This window comes from Prionailurus bengalensis, chromosome A2 (assembly GCF_016509475.1).
Source record: "Prionailurus bengalensis isolate Pbe53 chromosome A2, Fcat_Pben_1.1_paternal_pri, whole genome shotgun sequence".
In the NCBI taxonomy this organism is placed as follows: Eukaryota; Metazoa; Chordata; class Mammalia; order Carnivora; family Felidae; genus Prionailurus; species Prionailurus bengalensis.
The window spans coordinates 117,219,066-117,234,606 of NC_057348.1; positions in this window are offsets into that span (position 1 = coordinate 117,219,066).

Consider the following 15,541-nt stretch of genomic DNA (forward strand, 5'->3'; position numbering starts at 1 on the left):
CTAATATTTTCCTACACGTTTTGCTCGGTGTCAGTGGTAACTCAGGTTGGTGGTTAAGACAGGCCTCTTTCAGCTCTGGGAATTTCATTGGCTGTCTTCCAGGAGCCATGAGTTTCATGGTGATTTTAAATAACGATCTCCAGGGGCGCCTGGGTGGCTTAGTTGGTTGAGTGTCCGACTTTGGCTCAGGTCATGATCTTGCAGTTTGTGGGTTTGACCCCCGCGTCGGGCTCTGTGCTGACAGCTCGGAGCCTGGAGCCTGCTTCAGATTCTGTGTCTCCCTCTCTCTCTGCCCCTTCCCCACTCATGTTCTGTCTCTCTCTGTCTCTCAAAAATGAATAAACATTTAAAAAATATATAAATAACGATATCCATACCTATATGGATTATCTGTATTATTTAACAAGAGGGAAAGGAAGTTAGATTTACCTTTTCTATATGTAATGAATGTATCTTTAAATGTGTCATTTCCTGAGGGCTTTTCTTCTGACTTTCTCTTCTCCACCTCCACTCAAGTTACTTTGGCTTTCCACCCCACCCACTGCCAGACCAGCTTTCCAAACTCCCCTCATCCTCTACCTAAAGACTCACACTTAATTATCGTCACCACCCCCCTCCCCGCCCAGGATCCCTGCCTGGTTCATCTGTGTCTACACTCTCGTGGGTCGAAGGCAACGCCTGTCACAGCATAGCCCTGTCCCTTCCCATGAGTCCCTAATTGTGTTCAGACCCCTGTATCCGACAGGGAAGGAAGCAGGAACGGTAGCAGAAACAACATTTCTGAAACAACAGATTCTCCAGGCAGACAACTCCATCCTCGGACATCACAGCCCTTTCCTCCATAGCCAGCACCGGCCCCGCCAACATTTTTTTCTGTAGTTTTCAGAGTACAGATCCTTCACCTCCTTGGTTAAGTCTATTCCTAGGCATTTTGTTTGGGGGATGAAATTGCAAACGGAAGTGTTTTCTTAATTTCTCTTTCTGCTACTTCATTATTAGTGTATAGAAATACAACTGGTTTCTGTGTACTAATTTTGTGTCCTGCCACTTTACTGAGTTTATTTATGAGTTTTAGCAGTTTTTTGGTGGAGTCTTCAGCTTTTCTCTCTATAGTATCATGTCATCTGCAAAGAGTGAGAAGTTTTACATCCAACATTTTTAAGAGTGAAGCTTGCCATTAGCATCCCAAGCTCCATTTTGCAATACCTTCTTTTCAGACACACACGGTGAGGTACCCAATGCCATCTCCCTTCCCCTTATGAAAACCTACTCCTAGAAAATCTAGCATGAGGCACTTACATCTTAATGTAAACTTAAGTTCACGTGTTCCCTCTCTCCAGGGAACTGAGATTCTGAGCCCCACATCTAATTAAAGGATGAAGGTTTGTTCCCTCTAAATCCTGTTTCAGCCATGCGCTCAGATGGTAGAGGCAATACTTTAGGCAATCAGACACATTCATTGTCACCGAGACAAACAGACCACATAAGCGGTGTGCTTCTCCGCTGGAGCTAATCAGGCCTCTCCTAAGAACCTTAACACGTCCGTTTAAACCCAAAGCTTCAAACCTGAGAACCTTCCATGCTAAATGGTAACACTCCTGTCCTGCCACTTTTTATTCAAAACCAATATCCTTAGCTGTATACCCAGCAGATACAAATGAGTAGCATTTATGCCCATTATTAACGAAAGCGCAAAACAGCAACGAGCAGAGGCAGGCTAACTGTGCAGCCACGAAGGCCTCAGCCTCAAGGCCCTTCCAAGACCCAACAAGAACACGTAGCAATTTTATATGCGTGATTTTCTATTCTTTATATTTTCATTTTTTATGTTTGTTTATTTTTGAGAGAGAGAGAGACAGAGTGTGAGTGGGGGAGGGGCAGAGAGAGAGGGAGACACAGAATCCCAAGCAGGCTCCAGGCTCGAACTCACATGCGGGGCTCGAACTCACAAACTGTGGGATCGTGACCTGAGCCGAAGTCGGATGCTTAACTGACTGAGTCATGCAGGTGTCCCTATATTCTTTTTAAAGAGGGCCCAAAAATTATATGAACTTTAGTCCCCACAAAACCTACGTACATCCTGTCACAGACTGAATTGTATACACCCCCCAAAATCATATGTTGAAGCCTCAACCCCAGTGTGACTGCATTTGGAGGTAGGGCCTTTAAAGAAGTAGTTAAGGTTAAATGAGCTCCTAAAAGTGGGGCCCTCATCCAATATGACTCATGTCTTTATAAGAAAGGATGAGCCACCAGGGATGTGTATACACAGAAAAAAGGCCATGCATGGACATAGCAAGGTGGCCTTCTGGGAGTCTAGGAGAGAGGCCTTAAGAGAAACCCAACATGCCAGCATCTTGATCTTGGACTTCTAGCCACTGTAAAGAAATAAATCTCTGTTGTTTAAGCCAGCCACGGTGTGGCCTTCTGGTGTGACAGCTCTAGAATACTAATGAATATGTGTCAAAATTAAGAACCATTTTTTTAATGTTTATTTACTTATTTTGAGAAAGAGAGAGAGAGTGCATGCCTGCACGTGGGGGTGGAGCGGGGTTTTGGGGGTGGCGGGGAGGGAGAATCCCAAGCAGGCTCTGTGGGGTCACTCAGAGTCTGACTCAGGGCACAAAGAGTGAGATCAAAATCTGAGCTCAAATCAAAAGTCCGACGCTCAACCAACTGAGCCACCCAGTGCCCCTAGGAACCAGTTTTTAGCTTTTCATTAGCAAATTCCATTCATGATAACATTGAGTGCTAACCAAAGAGGGGTAAAACAGGTAATCGCATGCATGATCAAACATACGCTGCTGACAGCACACGGTCCTGAACAACTTTTTGAAAAGCAAGCTTGAAATAAATATTAAGAGACAGAAAAACACTCATTCTCATTGACCTAGTAATTCCTCTACTGGGAATCTATCCTAACCAAATAACTCAAAATAGTTTTAAAAATATATACACATTAAAATATAATTTACCATATCTGCCCATGACTAGAAGCTCCCCCTCCCCTAAATCACAAGTTGTGTGGCCCTTGGATTTCTGCCAGACTTTTGCAAATTCCCAAATTTGATCATACATCTATATATGGAATTGCATTAGTTTACTTGCCAACAATAGCTTTTTCTATTCCGGTATGCATGCCTCTTTGCAATGTGATATTGCTTCTCTGTCCATCAAAGATAAGGACTATGAATGAACTTTGATCTGGGCTTGGCCATCTGGCTTGCTTTGTCTTGTGGAACATTAGCAAATATGATGCAAGCCCATTGAAAAATGCTTGAGAAATGCTTGCGTGTGAATTTTGCTTTCTCTTTCTGCACTCAAAACCATGAGACCACCATGAGCTCAATCTAGAGAGGTCATGTGCAGAAAAGGCCAAGCCATGCTGGCCAATAGCCCACCAACCCCAGGTCCATGAGTGACTCCATCCTAGGCCATCCAGCCCCAGCCAGTCATCCCAGGCCAGAATTCTCCAAGACTTTTCAACCAACCTCAGCATCATGAGCTAAATAACAAATGTTTGTTGTTTTAAGCATCTAAGTTCTTCATGGCTTGTTATGCAGCAAAAACTAATAGAATAATTTCCCATAAGATGCATATGGGACAAACAGAAAATAGAAAAACTATGTTAATATCCTGGTATTGGGCAATCAGTTCGTGGACTGGCTGGCTAGCTCCCAGACCCCAATCTTACGATTCAAATTCCCCCATAGCTTTCATAAAATTACTAATTATTATAGGGGCGCCTGGGTGGCGCAGTCGGTTAAGCGTCCAACTTCAGCCAGGTCACAATCTCGCGGTCTGTAAGTTCGAGCCCCGCGTCCGGCTCTGGGCTGATGGCTCAGAGCCTGGAGCCTGTTTCCGATTCTGTGTCTCCCTCTCTCTCTGCCCCTCCCCCGTTCATGCTCTGTCTCTCTCTGTCCCAAAAAATAAATAAATGTTGAAAAAAAAAATTTTTTTTTAAATAAAAAAAATTTAAAAAAAATTACTAATTATTATAAGCCTTGGGCCTTTGGAATTACTTGAGAACAGGTGAAATCTTGAACGATAAAGCTGCAAGTGTCCATGGTCAAGTTTACTATCAAGTTGCAAGTGACATAAATGCTGTGCATTTCTTGCTCTGCCTCAGTTAAGCCATTTGAAATTATGGCTAGGAAGACAATACAGAAGCATGGGAAATGTTTTAGTGCAATATTAAATGAAAAGAATAAGATACAAATCTGTCCTTAAATTACGATGACAAATACATAAAAAGAAATAGATACATAGTTATGCTAAGGGAAAAGTCTGTAAAGAGTTATACCAAAATGCATTAGAAGCTGCTTAAGGGTGTTGGCTTATGAGTAATTTTTTTCTTCCCTATGTTTTCTGTAAGGTAATTATATTACCTTCATAATTTAAAAAAAATCAATATACAATCGTTTTTAAAAATTGAAGTCTGGTTAGGGGTAGAACTCAACTGTTTGCTTTATAATCTTTGACCTCGCTAGCATACAAACTCTCTCTGCTAGTTTAAGACTGCAATATCCCAGAAGATGAAAATGCCTATAGTTTTCTGATTTATTTGGGTCTTACTAATATTGTACTGGAGTTTTGCATAAATCTGTTTAAACTCAATTTAAACTACCTTTGGAGACCAGCGCGAGCCTAACCTCACTAAATTATACATTGTTGAAACCTCCTGGCCGAGGCCCAGTTTGATTCAGATCTAAGCTGAGTACAGAGGCAAAAATCACGCTGCCACCTTTTAAGGGCACAGCGGCTCTGAAAAATGGCTCCCAACCCAGTTATCTAGCTTGGATTGAGTAGACCTTAGTTATTCTCCAAAGAAAAGCCTAAAGCCTCTGCCAACTTGTATATATTTATACCCACAGCCAGGAAAGCCTCTTGAAAGAAAAGATAATAAAATCAGGCTATAGAAGTACGTTTCTGTGCCCTCCTGCCATTGAACAATCTCTTTATAGAGCAATTCCTTTGACCTCTGACCTCTACAAGTTCCCGTCTTTCAGCCAGCCTTCCCTCATCTCACATCCAATCATTACACAGTGTGTCCAAATGAGTGAAAACATGGATTTCATCTCCAAGAAATATTCTTGTGAAACTGAAACAGAAAAGATTCTGGTCAGTTTGTAGTCCAGCCTCCCCCAGACAATTACCGCGGATTTCCCACATCACTCGCTCCGCCAGCTTAGCATAAATTCTTCCTAGAACTGTTGTCAGTCTCTATTAATAAACACAGTTCCAACATACAAATTCAATCACATTATGAAATCTCATATGTCAAATGGCAAAACTGTAACACAGAAAGTTTATGTAATTAGAATATTAAACAACTGTCACTCAGCTGACATACTTTCAATCCCACACCAGCGAATGGCCCCATTAATATGGAAAGGAGCAGGATTCGGTCAGCTTTATTGCTTTGTCCATCAGCCACCCATGGAGTGGTCCTAGGAGCTGAACTTGATTCCAGGAAAAAGTCTGCCCTGAGGAAAAAAGGGAAGGAGCTGAGCTTATAAAACCTCAAGCCAAAACTTTAACCATTTGCCTGCTGCCACTGTGGTCCTTTTCTGTTTGTTAGACGCTGTACCTCCACTCAGCTGAGTGTCAGGACTTCAAGGCTGCAGAGGTGGACTGGAAACTTCCAGAAGAGGGTTAACTTGCACACTAATGTTCATAGCAACATTATTCCCAGCAGCCAAAAGGCAGAAACAACTCAAATGTCTGCCAACAGACAGATGGATAAGTGAAATGTGGTATATACATACAATGAAATATTATTTGGACAAAAAAATGAATGAAATTCGGATACATACGACAACATCAATGAACCTTCAAGACACTTTAATGCAGCAGACACAATAGGACAAATATCACATGATTCTACTTCTAATGAGGTATCATGAATAGGAAAATTCATAGAGACAGAAGGGGGAATAGAGGTGATCAGAGGCTGAGGGTAGAGGAAATGGGGATTTTTGTTTGTTTGCTTGTTTGTTTGTTTGTTTGTTTGTTTAATGGGCAGACTTCCTGTTTGGGATGGTGGAAAAGCCCTGGAAGTAGAGTGTGGTGATGGCTGTACCACAACATGAATGTACTTAATGCCTCTGAATTCTACACTGAAAATTATTATAAAGGATAAGTTTCATGTTATATATTTTTTATCATAATGAAAACATTAGGGAAAAAACCCTGCAAGACACCTTTTGGGGATAGAAAGAAACTGAATGCCACTCACACGGTCCCAGATGGCACATTTCCACCCTTCTGCCACACTTTTCTCATCTTTTCAAGCTTTATTAGCAGAATTTCTGCAAGGTCCCATGTACTACCTTTTCTTTGGCAAATGGGAAGACTAAAGAACAGGAAATTGCCCAAGGTAGCCACCAAGTTGGGCATATGAATGAGGACACCCTCGTTTCCATTCTGTCTTTTATCCCAATGACCTGTATCTCATCACTTCAAGGTTATGAGACACTTACCTTATGCTATAAAGAAAGAATATGTGTTCCTAATTTAAGTTTTATGTCTCTGATTTCCATAGAGCCAAAGTCCACAGAGTGAGGATTCCCTGCCATGCACACATCACCTGCTCAGTAAGCAATTTTTCATCGCTAAAAGCAATTGAGTATTCAAATATCTGATACCACACTAGGAGCTATAGTTAGTGAGTTGAACAGTCCAGTTCTGACTGACGTGGGAATCTGAGAAAGACACCGCTCGTGCAGAAAGAGACATAAAACAATCAGATGGAGACTCTTGGTTTTATTATTTAAAGAAATACAAATGGTAATTCCTTAATAACAGTTTATTCTGGCGGGGGGGGGGGGGGGGGTGGAGATGGATGGGGGAGGGGATGGCTCCTAACAAGACCACTGATATCCATAAGGATCAGAAAGCATGAGACCTTAAGGATTATTTTCCAAATCTGTTTTTTATAGCACTTGATGGCTAAAGAAGTGTTAGCTAATAAAGGGGCATTGGACTTGCTGACATGGGAAGCTTTTAATGTCTGGTTCTCACTCATTGAAACATGAGTCTCAAAACTCTATATACTCCACTGGCCCAGACTTTCAAAGACATGTCTTTTCGAAGGTTAGTTCTAACACCTCAAGACAGAGCAGAACAGCTTTTCCCAAAGTATTCCCTGGGGAATTTGAGATGTACCTCAAGGAATGGATTCTGTGGTCAATTAATTTGGGTAAATCTGTTTAATAAAATCTCCCACGTGAAGATTTACTATGCACTTGAGTATTTTAACATCCCCCTCCCCCGTAAGAGTATAATCCACTCCTCACTTTTGCTACACTGGCATGCGGGAGGAGTATACCTCCTGGTCTCGCTGCAAGGCTTGGCCATGTGACTTGCCTCTGTCAATGGAATATGCACAAAATATTATATACGCCATATCTAAGCAGAAGCTTCAAATATGCTTGAATAATTTGGGTCAACCTCTTTGTTCCTGCCTCTGCTGCGAGAACAGCGTGACCCAAATGGGCACTGCTCCTTCAATCTAGGTCCTGGAGTGAAAAGAAATGCACAACTCACCAGTGACAAGTCAAGTCGGAGCTGAGCTACAGATCTAGAGGCCAGAAGTAATGTTGGGAGAAAATTTCAGGTCTGAAGACAAAAGAGAAAACCTCAGAAAGGGCAAATCCAACACTAACTGCCAAAATATTCAGCAGTGGTCAGGGGCTTGGTAGCCCAGGGAATCTGTCACTGGGAAGGGACTTGAAAGTGAGTGAGACAGCAGTGGCAGCCTTGAAGAATCACTACCTGGGAGGAGAGTCAGAAAGACTGATAAGAGGGGCGCCTGGGTGGCTCAGTGGGTTAAGCAACTGACTTCAGCTCAGGTCGTGATCTCACAGTTCATGGGTTCGAGCCCCGCATCGGGCTCTGTGCTGACAGCTCAGAGCCTGGAGCCTGCTTCAGATTCTGTGTCTCCCTCTCTCTCTGTTCTTCCCCTGCTCGTTCTCTGTCTCTCTCTGTCTCTCAAAAATAAATAAATGTTAAAAAAAATTTTAATAAATAAGTAAGTAGAAATACTGATAAGAAGTGGTGTCACTTGGATATACAGCAATGAAGGCCAAGAAGGAAGGAAGAAACTAAAACTAAGAAACCCGCAGAAACAAATACAAAAATAAGACATTGTGGCTACTCCCAGTCCATCCCACCTCCATCATCATCAACATTCTCTAATAAAGATACTGAACTTTACTATAGTGATAGAAAATGGTGCTTTTGATTTAGAAAACTCACCCACAAGATGCCTAGGAATAGAAAACAATCTAACCAACTGTATATAATACTACTGTCAGAAGAAAATAACAGTGTAAAAGGTTTTTCAGCTAATGAAAACTATCCCCCAGAATCCAACCATGAAGCAGAAGATGCCTGTAACACAATACTACAAATTGAATTGAGTATTTTCAAATAAACATATAACTACATATGTCCAAAAACTAAGACTAAAAATGGACCAGAAACTGGAAGACATATAATGAGAGTTCATTTTACCAAAGAAAGAAATGAAAAGACAAAACTGTTCCAGAAACTACAAGATGCCCAAGGGAGAACAGATTCAAATGGAAATTAAATGCATTACAGAACTGAGCAAATGAGTAAATGGGTTGTTACTGTTGAGAGCCAGGGTTCTACGAGTAAAGAAAGAAATACGAGAATGCAGAAAGCAAGGAAGAGCCTAGGGCTTTGGATTGGAATTGGAAGTAATATTATCAACTCACAATATCACTAATAATTTTTAAAAATTCTTTAAATTCTAAAAGCAGTTACACTCCAGGTAACTGTGAGCACACCTAGCACCCAGGTCTTGGTTTCTAAATATCATCCCCAACTAAAAGGAACCAGGGCTCTTTGCAGAAGTGGCTGACTCCAGGGCTGGGGAAGGGAAGGTAAAGAAGAATCTGGAATATTGTGTTGTGCAGAAAGGAAGGAAGTATTCACCAAAAATGACAGAGATATGTCAAAAGAACAAAGAAGCCAACTTGAAAGTGTTCCCACTGGCCAAATCTGGGCATCTGAGCATCAAAACAAATGGATTGTAAGCCATTTAATAAAATAGGAATCTGTGTGCAATGGATTAAAAAAAAAGGGAGAAAAGGAGAAGTAGAATGCCGACGAATAAATGTGAAAGGGGCAGGGTGCACACTGGCTTTAGGCCTCCATTCACACCCTTTGCCCAAGAACCCTTGTCCAGGTCACAATCTGCACACTCATGAGCAGTGGCCCTGGGGAGCAGAAAGAAGCACCTTTTTGACAGGGAGTGTCTAAAAGACAGACTTCTCGGGGTGCCTGGGTGGCTCAGTTGGTTAAGTGTCTGACGTCAGCTCAGGTCATGATCTAGCTGTTCCCGAATTTGAGCCCCGCGTCCGGCTCTGTGCTGACAGCTCAGAGCCTGGAGCCTGTTTCAGATTGTGTGTCTCCCTCTCTCTCTCAAAAATAAATAAACATTTAAAAAAAATTTTTTTTTAAGACAGACTTCTCCAGAGAAGTCATTATAGTCAGAGGAGCCAAGAAAAATAGATGAACATAAGAAAGAGGGCAGGGGAGAGAAGTGAAGTAACCCGAGGAACAAAATGTGAGGTGATGCTAAGACCCAGCGATGGGAACATCGAATCTCAGAACTCCTAACAACAGAGTAGAGAGCCGATAACAACAACAACAAAAAACAAACAAACAAACAAACACTGCTCTCCAGTTCAGAAGCCCTTGAAACCACAGAGCCAGAACGAGAATTACGTAGCGTAAGACACCCAGCCTCCCCTCTTGAATTCTCAGACACATCAATCATGCATTATGGAGCTCTTTTCTACTGCTCCTAGGTGCATCCTCACAATCTTTCTCAACACATCGACCCACTGGCTTTCATTCAAGGCAAAAGCCATCTTCTCTATGTGTGTGAGAGTTCACGAGGCTGGAGGCAGAAAGTGGAAGAAAACAGGAAGGGGACCCTCTAGCGCTGGGTCTCAGTTCAGTTCCCATGTGGATGACAGACCGAAATCGGGAACTTTCATACTAAGAGTATATGGTACATTTTGGAGGGTTTTCAACTCAAACAACTACTAAATTTTTCACAATCGTAGCAATCTGGTGCCTTAAAGTTAATTCCTTCTCAACTGTAAAGAAGAATACTTTCTCTAAGCAGTCCAGAAATTTGAATTTAACTGTGGAATGCCAAAATAAGCATGCTTAACTTCTGCTAAATCTACATGTGGCACTGGAAATTTTTATAGTCATCCAAACCAAACGCCAGGCAAAGGCTTGTGTTGAGCATTTATACCTCAGCCATTTAAGAAATCAGCCATTGAGACCTTGAAGGCTCCACGGGCCATTGGGCCATCCGATTCTACCAGTCTTCCCATGTTCCCTACATCATGGGAGGCTAGCCCTGTTAGCTACAGGCACTGGTGTCTTAGGGAAACGGAGCCAGAATAACGCAAAAGAGTTTGAAAGCTTCATAATAAGGCTAGACTGTAGCCTCGGTGTCTCGGATCCAGCTCTCAAGGCTTCCAAGCACAATTAATTGTGAGGCTTCTCTAAGATTACAGAACCTCCTACTGAAAGCTTAATTTGGTGACTTCATGTGAAAACTGTCATCCGGTCTTATCCATTAGAGTACACTTCTTCTGTAAAAGGCTGAATAGGAAAGACTTTCAGCCTTGTGGGTCATAGGGTCTCAGTCCCAGCCATTGAGCTCTGCTCCTACAAAGCCAAAGAGCCATGAACGGTACCTAAACAAACGGGTGTGGCTGTGTTCCAGTAAGACTTTATTTACAACAGGCATTGGGCTGGATTTGGCCCAAGGCCACAGTTTGCTGAGCCCTCGTGGCAGGTTGCTAAGCGTGAGCCCAGATGAACTGCAAAGCAGTTTTTAGGATCCAAGCTTCCAACTTCTACCCCCACCCCCAGCGTGAGACTTTTCCTTCTGGTGGTTCCTAACACACCTTTTTTTTCACGTGCAAGAGGATGTTCATGCACTACTGGATACACACGGCCTCCTGATATCTTGTTTCTGAAAGGTTATGGGGCTACCTAAGAGTTCGCTTACCAGCAACCTCTCAGCTCAAGCAGAACCCGGAGGCTCCACTGGAAAGGCTCCCAATACACAATTAAATGTCATCACTACAGAAGCATTATTGCACCCTGAATTTGATTGGCTGCTCAGGTTCATATTTGCCTTTTCATTTTTCATCCTGCGTTATGAAAGATTGGGGCCTTTAGCATGGGCCATATTTAAATTGTCAAGAGATGTCAACAAGTTTTGAGGGACAGCCTCACACTGGCAGCAATTACGAGAGGGCAATGATCAATGGGGGTCTTTTGTTAGCATTGCGAGATCACCATTGACTCAGGAAGTAAGTGTCCCGGTGGTTTAGGCGAAAGCTGAAATGGACAAGTAGTTTCCCTCTGGCTGCTTGCGAGCCACAAACCTCCACTTTCTCCATTAATTATTCCTGCCCAAAAGACAGGGGCTGTTACCATCCACCGTCTGCAGTCTCCTGAGAAGAGGGGGTGGCCAGGCTCACAGAGGTTCTATTTACAGGGCCAGGAAATGCATCCTTCTTGCTTTCCAGGAAAGGGTGATTGCCTTATTCCACTGTGATTTCTTCTATAAACAGACAAAGGCCATGTGATAGCCATTTGGAAATTGAGGACTTTGAAACTTTGGTCATGTTTTTCGACTCGAGATTATATTTATCTGGCACCATGACCTGATGAATTATTCCAGTGTGGAAGAGATGCTGTTTATAATCCATAATGCCCGTGGCGACTTGTTCTTTCTCTTTGCATTTTTTATTTTTACACTTCCTTGCCTTAAAGTCACATGACTGGTACCAAAGAATATAAAGTTGGGGGTTCAAAGAAAGGCCCATGCTGACCATCGCTAACCCTAATTTCCAGAAAGAATGTAAGTACCTAGAATTATCCTCTAAAGGAACATAAAGCCAAAATCCCATTCCCACTTTATGTCGCCTCTTCTGGATCTGCCCACAGTATTCCCTGGTTAAACGCTGCCTCTTCCAAAAAGCCTTGCCCCACCTAAAAGCTAGAAACAATCTCTTTTGATTCTGACCTTCCATAGGAATTCTGCACCACATTCATGCCTCCATCTGCACATGCCTCTGCCTCTTCCAAAAAGCCTTGCCCCACCTAAAAGCTAGAAACAATCTCTTTTGATTCTGACCTTCCATAGGAATTCTGCACCACATTCATGCCTCCATCTGCACATGCCTCATTCTCCCCACCTTGTCTACATTGGAAAGCAGGATCCGGGTCCCATCCATCTTTTTAGCCTGCACAGCACCCAGAGTAGTGCCCCAAATGAAGTAGGGGCTGGAGAAGTGTGTCACGAATGAACAAAGCGGCTCCGACCTCTAGACTCTGGGACTCAGGAACTAGAGCATAAGCACAAATAGTTGGCATTCTAAGTCATGATGTTATTGCATGGGACTTCCCTTCCGATTAAGATTAGAAGAGCACAGGGGCGTCTGGGTGGCTCAGTCGCTTAAGCATCCGACTTTGGCTCTGATTACCATCTCATGGTTCATCAATTTGAGCCCCGCATCAGGCTCTCCACTGTCAGCACAGAGCCCGCTTCGGATTCTCTGGATTCTCTGTCTCCCTCTCTCTCTCTGCCCCTCCCCTGCTCATACACTCACCCTCTCTCTTTCTCTCTCTCTCTCTCTCTCTCTCTCAAAAATAAATAAACATTAAAAAAGAATTTTAACAAAAGATTAGAAGAGCACAAAAGACTTCACTTCCTTGATGATAACAAACATTCAGACAAAATCAACATCAGACTTTTCGATGGGGCTAATGAAGAGCTGTGGAAACACGGAAGGCTTAATGGACTGAACTCAGAAAGAAACGGGGTTATTGCAAACAGGAAAACACCATTTGCAAAATGATCCCGAATTAGCATCTTGCTTGCACACAATAGGATGCCGCATCAGAACAACACTGGGCTCTAAAGTCAGCTAGAGGATTTGAGGAAGACAAAGTGAGTCGGCTAACCAGAGATCCCTCTGGTCTCTTCCTTGGGAACTCCAGCAGAGACCCCTCCACACACTGGGTCAATTTCTCACTCCCTAGAACATCCTTCTCAGAGGAGAATTCCCGCCAAATTCCATAGGATGGGAAGCTGGCGGGCTGCCTCAAGATGAGAACTGATAATGATGAATGAGGCCAGTTTCCAGAGAGGCTTTCATTGAGGAAGTTTGCTTCTGAGCACTGACACTTTCTCCCCGGATCACTGAGTTGGGCTATTCCACTGGGGCCCCAAGAAATGGAAAGAACATCCAGCCAGGGGAATGTTTCCCATTTAGAAATTGGCTTTGTGGAGAGGTAATTATGTCCTAAGGTAAATTTTAAATATAAGAAAGGACAGCCATTTCCATTCACGAAATTACGCCATTTAACTTTATAACCATATCTTTCCTCAAGCAGTTAAGTTAATTTTTAGATGAAGGGCTTGACTGTCTATTTTTACTACGTGTAATTTATTCTGTAACTTTCACAGCTACTGGTCTTCATTTCTACGTGAAAAATCATGGAGATTATCAGGAGTGTAGTTTCAACCATTCAGCCATAGCTAAGGGTCCGCAGATTTATGACAGGAGAGAGACACTTCCTACCCAACAGAGTTTGTGGTAACTAGATTCCTGGGGCCACTGGATTGAAGGAAGTCCCCTTTGTGATGTTTTACTTGGCACATGGGTTTGGCATAACCTGAATCGAAAGTAACTATTTCTGACTCTGGACATACATAATAAATGTGCCCTCCTCTGGCTCAGTTTGCAAACCTGTAAAGTGGAAATAGCCCCATTTACTTATGTCGGAAGAAAAGCTGCAGCTTACAGTTGAAACTTTTATTTTGTAATTATGAACTTAAATGCTAGAAAGGTATCGCTGTAATAATAATAACCAAGACACCAAAAGAATGCAAGGGAAGAGAGGATTTCTGTGTGTACAAAAGGGATGACTATGCCCTGTGGACTTCATTCGGGGGGGGGGGGGAAAGAGTGGGAAGAGTAAGGGGGAGAAAAAACCTTTTTTTAACTAATGGAAGGTGGAAGAAAAACAGGAGTGACATAAAAACTTCACCCCGTCTTCCTGCTTCCCAGGGACCATAGGAATTGCCCCAGATCGGTCAACCTCACAAATCACATGCCTTCATCTCCCATTTCTGACAAAGCGACTCAGACTCTGTAAAAGATTTTTTCTCCAGCAGCCAGATCAAAGACAGTTGTTCGTGCCCTGTTTGGTCCAAAGTCCCCTCTGAAAAGCTGGTAAACACCTATAGGTTTTACATCCATTTAAAATCCACATAGGCACATCACAATAACAACAATAGTTATAATAGCATCTAATGTTTAGAGAACACATTGGGGCCAGGCATTGGGTTAAGTGCTCTGCAAACATTTTGTCATGTAATCCTCAGGCTAACCCAGTGAGGCAGATGGCACGGTATCTCGAGTGTCTGACTATGATTGGTCATTTTAAACCCTCTTAGGACAAAGAACTTTAAATTGATAGGTTCCCACCAAAACTAACGTCTGTATGTCACAATATAATTGGCTACCATGAAATGCTGTAAATTGTAATTGGTTAACTAAATAATGACATATTCTGACTTGCTAAAATTCATATAAGCTCACTGCTACCTTTGTTCGGGGCCATTCTCTGTACTTTTCTCCTTAAGATCAGGAGATCAGGTTTGGCCTGGCTGTGAATAAAATCTTGCCTCGCTTCTATTCGGCGTCTGGTGGGTTTTTCGACAGCACCCTGTTTCATAAAAGAGCTTAGAGAGGCTGCATAACTTAGCGTCCCATGCAAACACTGACTTATGATTATAAGGATTCCCAGACCTTGCTGAGGCCCACCGATGGACCACTGAGCATGTACCCCAGGTTAGGAAACTGCCCTTCACAGACAGAACAGGTGCACACAAGGACTCTTCAACATGTGACAGAGCATGTCATAAATCCAAAGCTCATCCTAAAACATCAAAAATGACATAGATGTGTGTATATATACAAGCATACATATATATGCATCTCTACGTATGTACATGTGGATCACCACATCTAAGAATCAACCACTTTTATTTTTGATGTAGTTTTCGAGAGTTGATTAGGACCGATGAACTGTTTCATTACTATCCAGTTCTGTTACCTGGTAAGACACTAGTATCCAGTGTTTACAATATCCACACTGCTCCCCCCCACCCCGACACACACACACACACACACACACACACACACACACACACACACTCATCAAACGCAAACTGCATTCCAGCAGCCATGAGCTTCCGCATTGACCCTGGGGAGGTGTCAGATAAAGTGCTACCAAACAACAGACAGATTCACAGCTCCTCAGCCGACATTGATAATGAATAAAGTATTACCCTGGGCCTTGAAACCCCTCTCAGACCCATTACTGATGACCCTTCCTGTCACTGGGCTGCTCTTGGAGCTGGTGTTTAATCATAGGCCTGCAATGACATCAGAAGTCTGGT